At 46.2% G+C, this 15,964-nt stretch overlaps 1 protein-coding gene and 1 long non-coding RNA gene across 6 annotated transcripts in view; one reads left to right on the top strand and one right to left on the bottom strand.

Moving 5' to 3' along the window:
* Nucleotides 1-15,964, bottom strand: part of TPM4 (tropomyosin 4) — a 113,079-nt gene that overhangs the window by 32,097 nt on the left and 65,018 nt on the right. The gene's annotated exons all lie outside the window — the stretch shown is intronic.
* Nucleotides 9-15,680, top strand: LOC141273665 (uncharacterized). Of its 4 annotated transcripts, none has more exons than XR_012322119.1 (4): nucleotides 9-313; nucleotides 10,453-10,536; nucleotides 10,799-10,954; nucleotides 15,123-15,680. It is a non-coding gene; the product is annotated as an uncharacterized lncRNA (long non-coding RNA). The 4 variants fall into 4 exon arrangements; XR_012322120.1 differs by having other exon boundaries at nucleotides 9-317; XR_012322118.1 differs by lacking the exon at nucleotides 10,453-10,536.

Here is a 15,964-nt window from a genome sequence, read left to right as displayed (position 1 = left end):
GCGGTGACGTCAGCACGCGCAGGGCGTTTCCCGCCTTAAAAAGGAGCACGGCTTTTTCGACTTATTTGGGAAAGAAAATGTGGATTTTTTTCTCGCATTCCCGCCCCTCGCTGAGTGACTAAGGCCTCTGCTGGAAAGTTCAGGCAGCTCCCAGGGCTGAGAGGGCTGGCCTGCCTGCTGGCACGGAGAGTGCTAATGGCTGTGCACGAATTGCCCTTTGTGCTGGCAGCTAATGATGCAGAGTGAAGTGCCTTCTAGGCTGCGGGAGGCGGCTTACTAATGGAGGGTGTCCTCCAGCTGGGGCTCCTACCTTGTAGGTAACTATGTATTGGAGGTGAGGGAAAGTTTTGGCTATGGCTCAGGTGTGTATGTGGCCACATGCTGCCAGTGGCCATGCTGTAACATGGTGCTAATAAGCCACACCATGGTGAGAGCGCTGTGCCATGGAGCCCAGTACGGCGGGGGGGCGCAGTGCCGTGGAGCCCAGTACGGCGGGGGGGCGCAGTGCCGTGGAGCCCAGTACGGCGGGGGGGCGCAGTGCCGTGGAGCCCAGTACGGCGGGGGGGCGCAGTGCCGTGGAGCCCAGTACGGCGGGGGGGCGCAGTGCCGTGGAGCCCAGTACGGCGGGGGGGCGCAGTGCCGTGGAGCCCAGTACGGCGGGGGGGCGCAGTGCCGTGGAGCCCAGTACGGCGGGGGGGCGCAGTGCCGTGGAGCCCAGTACGGCGGGGGGGCGCAGTGCCGTGGAGCCCAGTACGGCGGGGGGGCGCAGTGCCGTGGAGCCCAGTACGGCGGGGGGGCGCAGTGCCGTGGAGCCCAGTACGGCGGGGGGGCGCAGTGCCGTGGAGCCCAGTACGGCGGGGGGGCGCAGTGCCGTGGAGCCCAGTACGGCGGGGGGGCGCAGTGCCTCCAGTGGAGCCCAGTACGGCGGGGGGGCGCAGTGCCTCCAGTGGAGCCCAGTACGGCGGGGGGGCGCAGTGCCTCCAGTGGAGCCCAGTACGGCGGGGGGGCGCAGTGCCTCCAGTGGAGCCCAGTACGGCGGGGGGGCGCAGTGCCTCCAGTGGAGCCCAGTACGGCGGGGGGGCGCAGTGCCGTGGAGCCCAGTACGGCGGGGGGGCGCAGTGCCGTGGAGCCCAGTACGGCGGGGGGGCGCAGTGCCGTGGAGCCCAGTACGGCGGGGGGGCGCAGTGCCGTGGAGCCCAGTACGGCGGGGGGGCGCAGTGCCGTGGAGCCCAGTACGGCGGGGGGCGCAGTGCCGTGGAGCCCAGTACAGCGAGGGGGGGGCTGTGTCGTGGAGCCCAGTACGGCAGAGGTGCTGTGTCGTGGAGCCCAGTACGGCAGAGGTGCTGTGCCGTGGAGCTCAGTACGGCGGGGGGGGGGGCTCTGTGTCGTGGAGCCCAGTACAGCGGGGGGGGCTCTGTGTCGTGGAGCCCAGTACAGCGGGGGGGGCTCTGTGTCGTGGAGCCCAGTACAGCGGGGGGGGCTCTGTGCCGTGGAGCCCAGTACGGCAGAGGTGCTGTGCCGTGGAGCCCAGTACGGCAGAGGTGCTGTGCCGTGGAGCCCAGTACGGTACGGCGGGGGCGTGGAGGTGCAGTGCCGTGGAGCCCAGTACAGCGGGGGGCGGTGCAGTGCCGTGGAGCCCAGTACGGTGGAGGTGCTGTGCCGTGGAGCCCAGTACAGCGGGGGGGGGGCGCTGTGCCGTGGAGCCCAGTACGGCGGAGGTGCAGTGTGTGCCGTGGAGCCCAGTACGGCGGAGGTGCAGTGTGTGCCGTGGAGCCCAGTACGGCGGAGGTGCAGTGTGTGCCGTGGAGCCCAGTACGGCGGAGGTGCAGTGTGTGCCGTGGAGCCCAGTACGGCGGAGGTGCAGTGTGTGCCGTGGAGCCCAGTACGGCGGAGGTGCAGTGTGTGCCGTGGAGCCCAGTACGGCGGAGGTGCAGTGTGTGCCGTGCCGTAGTGGGGCCCAGTACGGCGGGGGCGCAGAGGTGCCGTGCCGTAGTGGGGCCCAGTACGGCGGGGGCGCAGAGGTGCCGTGCCGTAGTGGGGCCCAGTACGGCGGGGGCGCAGAGGTGCCGTGCCGTAGTGGGGCCCAGTACGGCGGGGGCGCAGAGGTGCCGTGCCGTAGTGGGGCCCAGTACGGCGGGGGCGCAGAGGTGCCGTGCCGTAGTGGGGCCCAGTACGGCGGGGGCGCAGAGGTGCTGTGCCGTAGTGGGGCCCAGTACGGCGGGGGCGGCGCGGAGGTGCTGTGCCGTAGTGGGGCCCAGTACGACGGGGGCGGCGCGGAGGTGCTGTGCCGTAGTGGGGCCCAGTACGACGGGGGCGGCGCGGAGGTGCTGTGCCGTAGTGGGGCCCAGTACGGCGGGGGCGGCGCGGAGGTGCTGTGCCGTGGGGCCCGGGGCTGGCTGGCAAATTTTGGCCTAGGGGGCAAGCATACAGCAGTGGGCTATGAGCAACGGCACAGCCTCACTACGCAGGGACCAGCGTCGGACATGTAGAAATGCGCATGCGCCCCACAATAATAGCGCTTGCTGGGAGCAATATTCAAATACGTGGGCGTCACCAGCAGTGACTGAATGTGGCGCCGCCCCTGACAGAATAGCAGAATCACATCCCTATGAATGAAACCGAGCTGGTAGGACAAAGTGTATATATAATGTTATAAAATCATTATACTACCGATTTTAATGGAAAAAGCTTGTTAGTGATGCACATTGCATCACTAACCAAGCAATGGGGGCAGTGTAGATAGTAGCTAGGCCGTGACAGGTTCCCTTTAAAGCCAGGGATGTCAAACTGTATTTTTCGGACTATAAGACAAACTTTTTTCCTCCAAAATTTTGGAGAAAAGTGGAGGGTGCGTCCTATAGTCCGAACATATGTTCTGTGGTGGTGGAGGAGGGGAGTCGTAGCGGTGGAGGAGCAGGTCGCATGAAGAAGCAGCTTCCTGCTGCAGCCTACACTATGCCCGCTGCTAAAGAAAATGAATATTCCCTGCTCCCCATGGGCATGGGGAGCAGGGAATATTAATTTTCCTTTAATAGCGCGCGCACACTGTGGAAGCAGCGCGGCTCCTGCTGCGGCTGGAGGTCTGTGTGCCCGGTATTAAAGCTCATGAATATTCGCTACAACCCACTCCTATGGGTTGTAGTGAATATTCATGGTCTTTAATAGCGGGCACAATGATCACCGAGTGCAGCAGGAGCCGCGTTGAGGTTACAGTGTTTGCGCTATTGAAGAGAGTGAAAGAGTGAATGGTCACTGCTCCCCGCGCACATAGTCCCGGTATGGGGAGCAGTGACTATTCCGGCACACCACTTCACTGTGTGAGGGCGCATGGCAGGGACTCCATGCGTAGCTCACACGGTGAGAGTGTCGTCAGCAGAGCGGGACGCAGCCCTGGAGGAGAGAGGTGAGTATGATTGTTTATTTTTTTTTTGGGGGGGGGGGGGGCTGCGTGATGCAGATCAGGGGGTGCCAAGCATACCGGGATGGGGAATCAAGGGGGTGCCAAGCATACCGGGATGGGGAATCAAGGGGGTGTCAAGCATACCGGGATGGGGAATCAAGGGGGTGCCATGCATACCAGCATGGGGAATCAAGGGGGTGCCATGCATACCAGGATGGGGAATCAAGGGGGTGCTATGCATGCCAGGATGGGGGATCAAGGGGTGCCATGCATGCCAGGATGGGGATGAAGGCCACGTATACCAGGAAGGAGAGGCCATACATACCAGGATGGAGGTAATTAACAAAAATGGAGTACATTACCCCAATACCAGTGTTAGCAGCAGATTCCCTCCCTCATAACAGTGCATCATGACCACATTTTTGGGTTCAACTTTTTTTTTCTATTTTCCTCCTCTAAAACCTAGGTGCGTCTTATGGTCCGAAAAATACGGTATTAAAAAATATGTCTACAATTGAAGTTTTTCTTTATCGAATATAATGATTATAGTCCTCCGTACTGTATAATGGGCCCCACATAGTCCTCCATACTGTATAATGGGCCCCACATAGTCCGTACTGTATACACCGCCCCCACATGGTGCTCCACACAGTATAATGGCCCCAGATTAAAAATAAATACCTCTGCTGATCCCTACCTACCTGTGGGCCCACGGACCACCCCCCTTTCACTAGCTAAGCGGCCACTCTCCTCTGCGTGCGCCCTCCCATCAGACCGTGCGCCCCGATAGGAGGGCGCGTGCAGAGGAGAGTGGCTGCGGCAGTATTAACGCGATGGCTGATGGCCGGGTGACCCAAAACCTCTGCTGGATGACCGGCCTGGGGGGCAATTGCCCCTCTTCCACCCAGCCCACCCCTGTATGGAGCCCTGTACAGTGGGGCGCAGAGATGCTGTGCCGTGGATCCCTGTACAGTGAGGCGCAGAGATGCTGTGCCGTGGATCCCTGTACAGTGGGGCGCAGAGATGCTGTGCCGTGGAGCCCTGTACAGTGGGGCGCAGAGATGCTGTGCCGTGGAGTCCTGTACAGCGGGGCGCAGAGATGGTACCATGTGAGCCAGGTCTGTGCCGCTGTACATGGCCTAAAGGTGGAAGCCAGGCCTGGTAATCCTCATGGCGGCAGTGAGTGACAGAAATAGGCAGCCAGTCCCTGCGCACGGCCGAAGTGTCATTAGAGATACAGTACAGACCAAAAGTTTGGACACACCTCATTTAAAGATTTTTCTGTATTTTCTTGACTATGAAAATTGTACATTCACACTGAAGGCATCAAAACTATGAATTAACACATGTGGAATTTTATACTTAACAAAAAAGTGTGAAACAACTGAAAATATGTCTTATATTCTAGGTTTTTCAAAGTAGCCACCTTTTGCTTTGATGGCTGCTTTGCACACTCTTGGCATTCTCTTGATGAGCTTCAAGAGGTAGTCACCGGAAATGGGCTTCCAACAATCTTGAAGGAGTTCCCAGAGATGCTTAGCACTTGTTGGCCCTTTTGCCTTCATTCTGCGGTCCAGCTCACCCCAAACCATCTCGATTGGGTTCAGGTCTGGTGACTGTGGAGGCCAGGTCATCTAGCGTAGCACCCCATCACTCTCCTTCTTAGTCAAATAGCCCTTACACAGCCTGGAGGTGTGTTTGGGGTCATTGTCCTGTTGAAAAATAAATGATGGTCCAACTAAACGCAAACCGGATGGAATAGCATGCCGCTGCAAGATGCTATGGTAGCCATGCTGGTTCAGTATGCCTTCAATTTTGAATAAATCCCCAACAGTGCCACCAGCAAAGCACCCCCACAGCATCACACCTCCTCCTCCATGCTTCACGGTGGGAACCAGGCATGTAGAGTCCATCCGTTCACCTTTTCTGCGTCGCACAAAGACATGGTGGTTGGAACCAAAGATCTCAAATTTGGACTCATCGGACCAAAGCACAGATTTCCACTGGTCTAATGTCCATTCCTTGTGTTCTTTAGCCCAAACTAGTCTTTTCTGCTTGTTGCCTGTCCTTAGCAGTGGTTTCCTAGCCGCTATTTTACCATGAAGGCCTGCTGCACAAAGTCTCCTCTTAACAGTTGTTGAAGAGATGTCTGCTGCTAGAACTCTGTGTGGCATTGACCTGGTCTCTAATCTGAGCTGCTGTTAACCTGCGATTTCTGAGGCTGGTGAATCTGATAAACTGATCCTCAGAAGCAGAGGTGACTCTTGGTCTTCATTTCCTGGGGCGGTCCTCATGTGAGCCAGTTTCTTTGTAGCGCTTGATGGTTTTTGCAACTGCACTTGGGAACACTTTTAAAGTTTTCCCAATTTTTCGGACTGACTGACCTTCATTTCTTAAAGTAATGATGACCACTCGTTTTTCTTTACTTAGAATTTGTATTATCGCAAGAAAAAAGCCGCTAACAGTCTATTCAGTAGGACTATCAGCTGTGTATCCACCAGACTTCTGCACAACACAATTGATGGTCCCAACCCCATTTATAAGGCAAGAAATCCCACTTATTAAACCAGACTGGGCACACCTGTGAAGTGAAAACCATTTCCGGTGACTACCTCTTGAAGCTCATCAAGAGAATGCCAAGAATGTGCAAAGCAGTCATCAAAGTAAAAGGTGGCTACTTTGAAGAACCTAGAATATAAGACATATTTTCAGTTGTTTCACACTTTTGTTAAGTATATAATTCCACATGTGTTAATTCATAGTTTTGATGCCTTCAGTGTGAATGTACAATTTTCAGTCATGAAAATGCAGAAAAATCTTTAAATGAGGTGTGTCCAAACTTTTGGTCTGTATTGTATGTGAAGTGCTGCACAAAGTAGCGTCAAATCTGTCCTAACCAAATCCAGCACTGCGCCCCCTACTATAAGGGTAACCACTCAGGCCACGTGAGTGATTGTAGATGTCACGTGGAGTACACAGGCTCGGACCTCCACAGACAATGTAAAGACTAGACAAGTGGGGACGCAGCAGTAGAAGGTGTTATTTCACTGTTCTGACTCTACTGCTACTTGTGTGCAACATTTTACATATCTAACAAAGGGACCGAGTCCACAGGTTGCCACAGTAATATTGTGGCTGTAGGGGAGAACCAACGCCTACCCGATGGCATTTACATCTCTACTTTTGTCAACATGACATCATGTCTTTCATGCCACTGCGATGTACGATGTAGGCCAGCTATTCGAGAGTTGCTAATGCCATCAGGTAAGAGGTTGTCTGATGACCATAGATTACTGGCATGGCCAATGGACCAGCTACTGTGAATCCACTCGCTCCAGCTCTACGGGCAACCCCTTTAATGTAAGACTTTAAATAAAGTTGTGGCTACAGGGCAACAGAAATGTTCCCATGGATCTGAATTAAGACTGCACCTTAGGCTATGTGCACAAAGATTTTTCAGATGTTTCTTTTGAGCTGGTCCATTTTAGAATCCATAGTTGAGTTGTACTCCAGTGAGCTGTCAGTGCAGTGGGTGGGGACTGCACTTCCAGCTCTCCTTCTCTCCATATTCCCTGCCCACTGGCTGCCTCTTGTCTCTGAGAGATCACTGAAACATACGTGACCTGTCAGACAGAGAAGCTAAAACTGCAGTCCCCACCTACTGCACTAGCAGCTTATCAACATACAATATCGACTATAGATTTCTCCAAACAGCCTGTGGCACTGCTGAGGTGTTATGGAAGCCCAGGTTGCTTTTGATAGCAGCCTTCAGCTTGTCTGCATTGACAATACACCATAGATTCTCTATGGGGTTAAGGTCAGGCGAGTTTGCTGGCCAATCAAGCACAGTGATACTGTTGTTTGTAAACCAGGTATTGCTACTTTTGGCAGTGTGGACAGGTGCCAAGTCCTGCTGGAGAATGCAATTTCCATCTCCAAAAAGCTTGTCTGCAGAGGGAAGCATGAAGTGCTCTAAAAATTTCCTCATAGACGGCTGTGCTGAGTTTAGTCTTGATAAAACACAGTGAACCTACACCAGCAGATGACATGGCTCCCCAAACCATCACTGATTGTGGAAACTTCACACTAGACCTCAAGCAGCTTGGATTGTGTGCCTCTCCACTCTTCCTCAAGACTATGGGACCTTGATTTCCAAATAAAAATTGGAACTCTGGGACCTTGTGGAGTGTGTCAATGACTGCCTTCTGGACATCTGTCAAGTCAACAGTCTTCCCCATGATTGTGGAACCTACTGAAACAGACTAGGGGACCTTTTTAAATACTTAGGAAGCTTTTGCAGGTGTTTTTTGTTATTTTAATTTACTAAGCTAATGACTTGTGTTTTCATTGGCTGTAAGCCATAATCATCAACATTAACAGAAATAAACAGTTGAACTAGATCACTATGTTTGTAATGACTCTATATAATGAGTTTCACTTAATTTATTTCAGTTCTTCATTACAATAACTTTTTGACAATATTCTAATTTATTGAGATGCACCTGTAGATATGGTATAGACTTAAAAAAAAAAAAAAAAAAAAAAAAATCAGAAAAAAAACCCTCACAATGTTGCGTGTGTCTTAAAATGCACACAAATGCAGAAATGGGGGCCTAAACGGCTAAGAGAGGCGGATAGAGTTGTCTTAGAACAGTATGATACATGTACATCTGTACTTGGTAACTAAAATTTAAGGTCTTTAGTATGAAAATGCGAACCAGAAGCATGGTGCAAAAAACACCTGAAAACAATACAAAAGTCTACACGCTGTGTGAATATAATTGATCTGCAATTTTTACAGGCTCTGTGATCGAAGCTATATATTGCTTAGCCGACTGCCACAAAAAAGTTACAGGGCCTAAATAAAGAATCACCAGACTTATTGGCACTTTTGATGACCAGCAGGCCAAGGTCATGGGAATTTTGAGAAAGCATTGGAGGATCTTAAAAAACGGATACAGATATCAACAAATGGATCTCCCCATACCCATCAGTAACTTATCGACGGGGTAAATCGATGAAGGACCACCTAGTGCATAGCGACTCCACACCACCCCCAAGAAACGGGACTTGGCTTGATATGAGATCTCTGGGCACATTCAGGTGTTGACACTGCAGTTTTTGCCAACATGTTACACCCTCGAACACTTTTTACTAGTGCAACCACCAAGAGGGTATACAAAACTTTATCATTTGCCAACTGTAAAACCACTGGGGTAATTTATATGTGCACTTGCACATGCCCCAAGGATTATGTTGGTAAAACAAAGAGGCAACTGCCTGTCCGTATTGGAGAGCACCTGGGTGACATTAGGAACGGAAGAGACACACCACTCGTTAAACACATCAATTCCGTCCATCACGGTGTTCTGAAATCTTTCTCATTTTGTACCATTGAACCATTGCCCCCTCCATTCGCCAGGGAGACTGGGATAGGAGGATCCTTCAGCGTGAATGCAGGTGGATCTTCTGGCTCGAATCAATGAACAGCTAAACTTCTCTAGCTTTGAGCCTAATCGCGACGTGTCCACACGACAATGATTCCATTCAGGCCTTATGTTAGTCTGTTTTGACCATTTTATATCTGTTTATCCCCCCAGTATATCATTTTAGGGAGGTTCTTCTCATGGACATTTTCCATTGGAGAAAATTATCAATACCTGTATTTTAATATATATTTGTTTTTGGGCTGTGACTTAACTGATTTGATCTATTTACTAATACTTGCCCTGCCTTTTGCCTAATTTTTTCTCATTTTTATGTCACATGGGGTAGTGGTCAATCTGTATTTGACTAATACCCTTCTAATTAGTCTGGTTGACTAAAATTTGGTGGATTGCACTATGCACTTCACTGCTCTTTTTGCAGTGATCTATGAGGATCTGTGCATAGGTGGAATGCATTAAGCATTCCTCTGTGATACTGAGAAGCAAGACCCCGGAAGAGGAAATGACTTCAGTGGAATGTGGTGCGTTCTACCCTGCTACGGCGGTAATGATGCCACTGTAGTGCGTTGCGTTCCACAATGACGCGGCAGCAAATGACGTCACGGAGAGCATGCACTGAGGCGCTAACCGGTTTTCCTCTCTTACTCTGACCCGCAAGTTGCGTGTCAGCGGTGATAGGCTGTTGCGATTTGGCGCGCAGGTATTTAAATGGGGATTCTCCTTGAGACAGTGGTATGGGTATTGACTCTGCTGAACTAGGGCGATTACATCAGTATTGCCCATCCACCTATTATGCTCGTCTCCTCATATGTCCCCTGATTTAGGAGGGGGTGAAACGTGTTAGAACAGCTGGCACTTGTAGTGCCATGGATATGGGACTTCCTATGCACTGGTACACCTTATAGAGCAAGTTCTATGACTTTGGCTACCTGAGATACCACAATCAACTACAGATAAGTCCATTCTATGTGCTATATGATAACTAGTGTTTATATATGACACGTCTGTGCCTTTTTTTCATGTGGTTAATGTTTTATAAGTTACTCTAATGTAGAAGACATCTATTGTCTGTACAGTGAGATTTTTTACTCAATTACTACCTCTCTGATGCATAATCTTGGAGGTTGTCTCCTTATCTGTACAATAGTACTTTAATATTGGTGTGTATTTTGACAGCAGTATTGCGTTGAAATCTCTTTAAAATTGGTATTATTTCATTGGTTTACACTAACATTGTGTGGGCATTTGTTGTCTATGAGCCCTTTGATTATTGCCTCTCAGATGTATAATTTTGGAGACTGGTTTTTTTTATCCTGCATGATTGCACTCTAATATTGGTGTATAACTTGCATCAGATCTCCTTTTGAGGTATTTAAAATCTTATCTTACTGTCTCTGTATACACTATTATTGTGTGGGCATTTGCCATCTATCAGTGTTCTATACTGACACACTATCATAATTAAACTATACATAAGGTCACTTATCCCTTCACAAGAACTTGATTGATTTGAATCTTACCATTTTACAAAGGACCCAGTGTGGTTGTGTTGTACCACTGCTTGTATCTATTTGTTATTGTGTTCTCATATGTGTTTGTTATAAGGGTTAAATAGGGTCATCAAGGGAGAGCCAACGTGGAACGGGAACACCAAATCGTATCGCTAGGGTGCTAAACGTCCGCTGTCAGGTAGGATTGGAGGGAAACCTAGGGTAATTTTGTATGTTCTTTATATATTGCCCCCCTGTGATCCATACATACCCTATTGTACTGACACTTCTTTTTTAATGTTTTATGTCCATCTGTATTGATTCTTTTAATGATCTGTAATAAAAGTTAGATTTTATATTGGGGTTGTTTTTGCTGTTATGGTCTGTTTCTGACCTCAGACTGTTAGCTGACTACACCTTTTTATCTCCCCTCTGTTTATGACGTACCCTCCTGGCTTTAGACCTTGGACCTCTTGACTACCCAGCGTCAAGAGCTTGTCCGTGAGTAGTGACACGTGTCACAGCCAGACTCATACCAGAATGTTGAGAAAACAATATGAAGAAGGAAAGAAAGCGTTTCTGATCTAAAGCATGCTACATCATCTAACATGTTGGAGGTATGTTACGGCCCTGTCTTTTTTTATATCTGCCAATGGTACTGTCACTGATGCTTATTGAAGATGTGACTGCCAATAAAGGTAGCCGGATGAATTCTGAAGTGTAGAGCCATACATACTGCTCATGCCGCAAAACTGATGGGACTGTAAAGATGGATGACTCACACATCACAAAAGTACTCCAGAAGGAGAAAGTTATGGAATACTGTTCAATTGACAAATTAGTCACCTGATCTCATCCTGATCGAGCATATATTTTACTTACTAAAAACAAAACTGAAAGCAGAATGTGCCACAAACCAGCATAACTAAAGATGGCTGCAGAAAAAGCTGGATGTCATCAGTTGTGGAACCGCACAGCTCCGTCAACTTCATATAAGGGGTGAAAATAAAATGAAGATGGGTAAGGGCTGTATTTAAGTTGTTTGTCAAGAAACAAAAATAAAAAGGGTTAAAACGGTAAGTCTTTTGAAGGCACTGATGGAAAGGAAAACTTTATCAAATATTTATGACTTATGATCATAAAGGTGTGATTTACCTGATTAGAATTCCTTGTAGCAAAAAAAAAATATGTAGAAAATGATAGAAATGTGTGAGTGAGCATATTAGTATTGTAAAAAAGGTAAAACGAGTTAGTGTTTCCCACCACTCTGGAATAGAAAGTTCAAAGTATAATTGGAGAGAGGAAGATATTAAAAAGAGAAGGCTATTGGATTTCCACTTTAAAAACTTAAGTGCAACAACAGCTTTCAAAAAAGGCCTGGATGATTTCCTTGACACACATAACATTGTGGGTTACAGTTAAATTAGACACAATGTACAATTAGGGAAAGAAGGTTGAACTTTATGGACCCAGGTCTTTATTCAACCTACAGTAGAATGTGTGTGCAAAGCAGTCATCAAAGCAAACGGTGGCTACTTTGAAGAACCTAGAATATAAGACATATTTTCAGTTGTTTCACACTTTTTTGTTAAGTATATAATTCCACATGTGTTAATTCATAGTCTTGATGCCTTCAGTGTGAATGTACAATTTTCATAGTCATGAAAATACAGAAAAATCTTTAAATGAGAAGGTGTGTCCAAACTTTTGGTCTGTACTGTACGTAACTATATGGTTTGAATGTAAATGTCGTTTATAAGGTTTTTAGCCTTTCTAGTACATATTTAAATATTGGTTATATTTAGCTCCTACAACTTGTTTTTTTGGCACTATCTTATAGTGACTGCATAAATACTTTTGTTATAGCAATTTTTGATTCAGAATGTAATAAAGCCGTTTGTGTGCATCTCTGAAAAGGATGCGATCAAGAGTATGCACGATCACATTGATAAGTAAAAGTGGAGCCTAGGAGTACAGTTCCTCAAGCTGTGTTCGCAAGAGTTGTGCAACAAATTTGTAGCTGCACAATTGCGTTATGTGAACTATAAATATTCTTTTTTTTTTTTTTTTTTTTCAAGTTGCTCTTATATATTGGCATAAAAACTAGTGGCAGTGTATGATTCATGCTAAATATAAACGCATTGTTAGATATAAGAGTTTTCTTCCCTTCCATTCTTTATTCTGCATTCACATAAAGCAACATATTTGATTGTCAAGGCTGGTCCGTTTACACACCTGTTCGTCTGCAATAACCCCACTTTGGATGAATGGAAGCCGATTTCAACCCCTGGAGTTTTTACGATGGAGTCTGTAACATGTGAAAAGACACATATAGACTGTAGTAGATTGACTCACTCGACTGCTCACAGAAGTAGACACAGGAACGTTTCTTGTTTTAATCTTCTGCTGGTTTATTAAAAAATATGGTATAAACCAGTGCAGGGTTCAACAAAATATACATTATCTTTCTGGCATAACGGTAAAACAAAAGATAACATATAGCACAGTCTATATGTTGGCTGCGGGGAAATTGGAAAAACAGGGTCCAGTAATTGGCCTATACTATAAACAGAGCTCTCTGGAGCTCTTGCCTCCAGGCACACCGAACACTGAGTGCTTCAAAAGGCTGACTACCTTCTAAAACCCACCCTGGGGTGCAGATATGGTGAATAGTCTCCCACCCACTCTTCAGCTGTTCACATAAAAACCTAGCTCTTAAAAATGGCCAATTAACCCCTCTCAGTACTCGGTGTGCTGGAGCATTTTCCCTAGGTTCATATCACTGAAGCTAACAACTTCAGTGATACATATCTCCTATTCAGTACTTTACCAGTGACTTTGTCACAAGACCTACACCACATGTTGGAAGTAGAATACAATTTTTCCTTTTCTAAAGAATAATTTATGGAGATGTGAACTAGTTTTTGAAAGTAAGGCCTCTGTGTATATTTTTGCTCTTGCTTTTAGTTGATTAAAAATGTTTTGTTAAAGGACTCTTTTCCATATGTTTAAAGGCATGTATTATAAGCTTAGTTAAGGGGATGGGCTAGTGTAGGTGCACTTAAAGAGAACCTGTCACCATTGTCAAATATGTCCAGGTTTGCGCCTTTTTTATTCCTGCTGGTCCATTGAGTAGTCTGTATTTTGTTAGTTTTTTTTTTGTTATTTTCCATATGGTACTAATGGGGCATTCTTTAATTAGAAGATGTGGTTTTATACTTACACATACCCCTGGTAGAAACTGAAACTCTGTGTCAGGTAGAATGCTTAGCCTATGTTTTTTTTTCTTGTTTTTCCTGGAATCGGATTTTATTGATGTGTTGACTATACTATGCTGCTTTGTCAGTAGCTACTGATTTTTAAAGATTTATGCACTTATTTTGGGAGAGGAACACCTTGAGTGTTGAGAACAACAGCCAAGTGTAAACCCACAATCTAACATCTGTCCTAATAGTTGCTTCCTGATTAGAAGAACCCCCTTGTCAAAGTATTGCTGTGATATTGGTGGTCTGTGAGTTTTTATGACACTATTTAGATTGAGATTGTGCTAAAGGGCCCTAACTTTGCTTTTTTATTTTGCTTATAACAGAGTTCTTTGACTTTCTGCTCCAACATAGGACCAGCCCCATTGAAAATTGATTCAACAACTTTATATGTGCAATATTATGGACTTTTAATGGGACTTTTTATTCCGCTTTTGTAATAATTTTCTAGCTCCTTTTCATTGTGCTCCAATTGTTTTATAATCTAATTGAAAATGTTTGAAAACACCAAAAGAGACCATGCTTGCCTTTTTTTCCAGCAGTCCAGACCTGCTGTACATATTAAACAATAAAGTGCTCTTTTTACCAATAGGCCCCAATATGTCGTCATATATGATGTTACTACATTTTTATTTCTTTCTTAGCATAAATTGTACGTTTTCTACATGTCCATTGGGTCACTTGATATAATAGAGACTCCATAGGAGTTCTTGGTGTTTCTTTGACTTTCATCTCCGGACATGACCCACTTTTTGCCAGAGACATTAGCTTGCTAGACTACACTACTGTGTCCTAGAAAGAAAACTGAGCACTGGTGATATAGAGGCGAGATTTCCATATATTGTACTCCATTTACTTCTTTCAAGTAAATGGTTACGTCTGGGGAATGTCTGAATACAGCTTTTCAGCTATTTAGATGGATCTCCTCAATAGTGTTCTGCGTGGAGCAGAATAGATGAATCCTTTCTTACCGTTAGGAAAACAACACGGCTACTGCTCAGTACATGCAATTAGGAATATTTGTTACAAAAAAAAAAAATTTGAAGAATGTGTCTAGTCATGTCTGACAGTAGGTAGCATCACACCTGTGACTCGTACTACCAATAAGAGCCTTTTGTCATATATATTAGTCTATCTCACTGTACACAATAGTCTAAAGAACTTCCTGAGATGAAGACTCCTCCTTGTACACTGAGTATACAGACCAAATTACTGAGAATTTGCCTTTTATAACTTTGTGTATATTTATTCATGGAGGCAGCCAGAATCCATATATAAGTCTTGGACCTGGGAAGGACACGTATAAGCTGTGTTAGGCTTGCAAACATGCAAAACAATGTGCAATTAAAAATTAATTCTGGACAACCCCTTTAAGGGCAGATTAGAGGTCAATTAATTGCTTTTTACGAGCAAAGCTTGCATGTATAATTTGAGAAATTCATATATTGTGTGTGTGTGTGTGTGTGTGTGTGTGTGTATATATATATAATATTAACATGGACCATCATTTATTTTTCAACAGAACAATGACCCCAAACACACCTCCAGGCTGTGTAAGGGCTATTTGACTAAGAAGGAGAGTGATGGGGTGCTACACTAGATGACCTGGCCTCCACAGTCACCAGACCTGAACCCAATCAAGATGGTTTGGGGTGAGCTGGACCGCAGAGTGAAGGCAAAAGGGCCAACAAGTGCTAAGCATCTCTGGGAACTCCTTCAAGATTGTTGGAAGACCATTTCCAGTGACTACCTCTTGAAGCTCATCAAGAGAATGCCAAGAGTGTGCAAAGCAGTCATCAAAGCAAAAGGTGGCTACTTTGAAGAACCTAGAATATAAGACATATTTTCAGTTGTTTCACACTTTTTTGTTAAGGATATAATTCCACATGTGTTAATTCATGGTTTTGATGCCTTCAGTGTGAATGTACAATTTTCATAGTCATGAAAATACGGAAAAAAATCTTTAAATGAGAAGGTGTGTCCAAACTTTTGGTCTGTACTGTATATTAGTAAAATCTAAACCACAGTACCAAATAACAGCAATAACAATTATCCACTGAAATAATAAAGTTTGTCTTGCTTTGCTTAGTAGATCTCCATGTCATGTCTTTATTAAAGAGGCACTCCCAACAAAAATGGTATCCCCTAAACCTTTCTAAATATGTCTGTAATGTAGTTTAGTTATAGTACAATACTTAGCAATTGCGGTCTTCCCTGGTTTACGGTGTTTCTCGAGTTCTCACATGATGACTATTCTGACTTGCAGGATCAGATCACACTGGTTGTTGCATTCACAATGTAAGTCTATGGTGCCTGATCCTGAGGTTCCATAAGCTTATATTCATGAAAGTGTCAGCCCGCAAA

This window comes from Phyllobates terribilis, unplaced genomic scaffold (assembly GCF_046119375.1).
Source record: "Phyllobates terribilis strain yellow unplaced genomic scaffold, ASM4611937v1 Scaffold_1__5_contigs__length_1240528914, whole genome shotgun sequence".
NCBI classification, from domain to species: domain Eukaryota; kingdom Metazoa; phylum Chordata; class Amphibia; order Anura; family Dendrobatidae; genus Phyllobates; species Phyllobates terribilis.
This window is presented reverse-complemented; position numbering and strand designations above follow the sequence as displayed.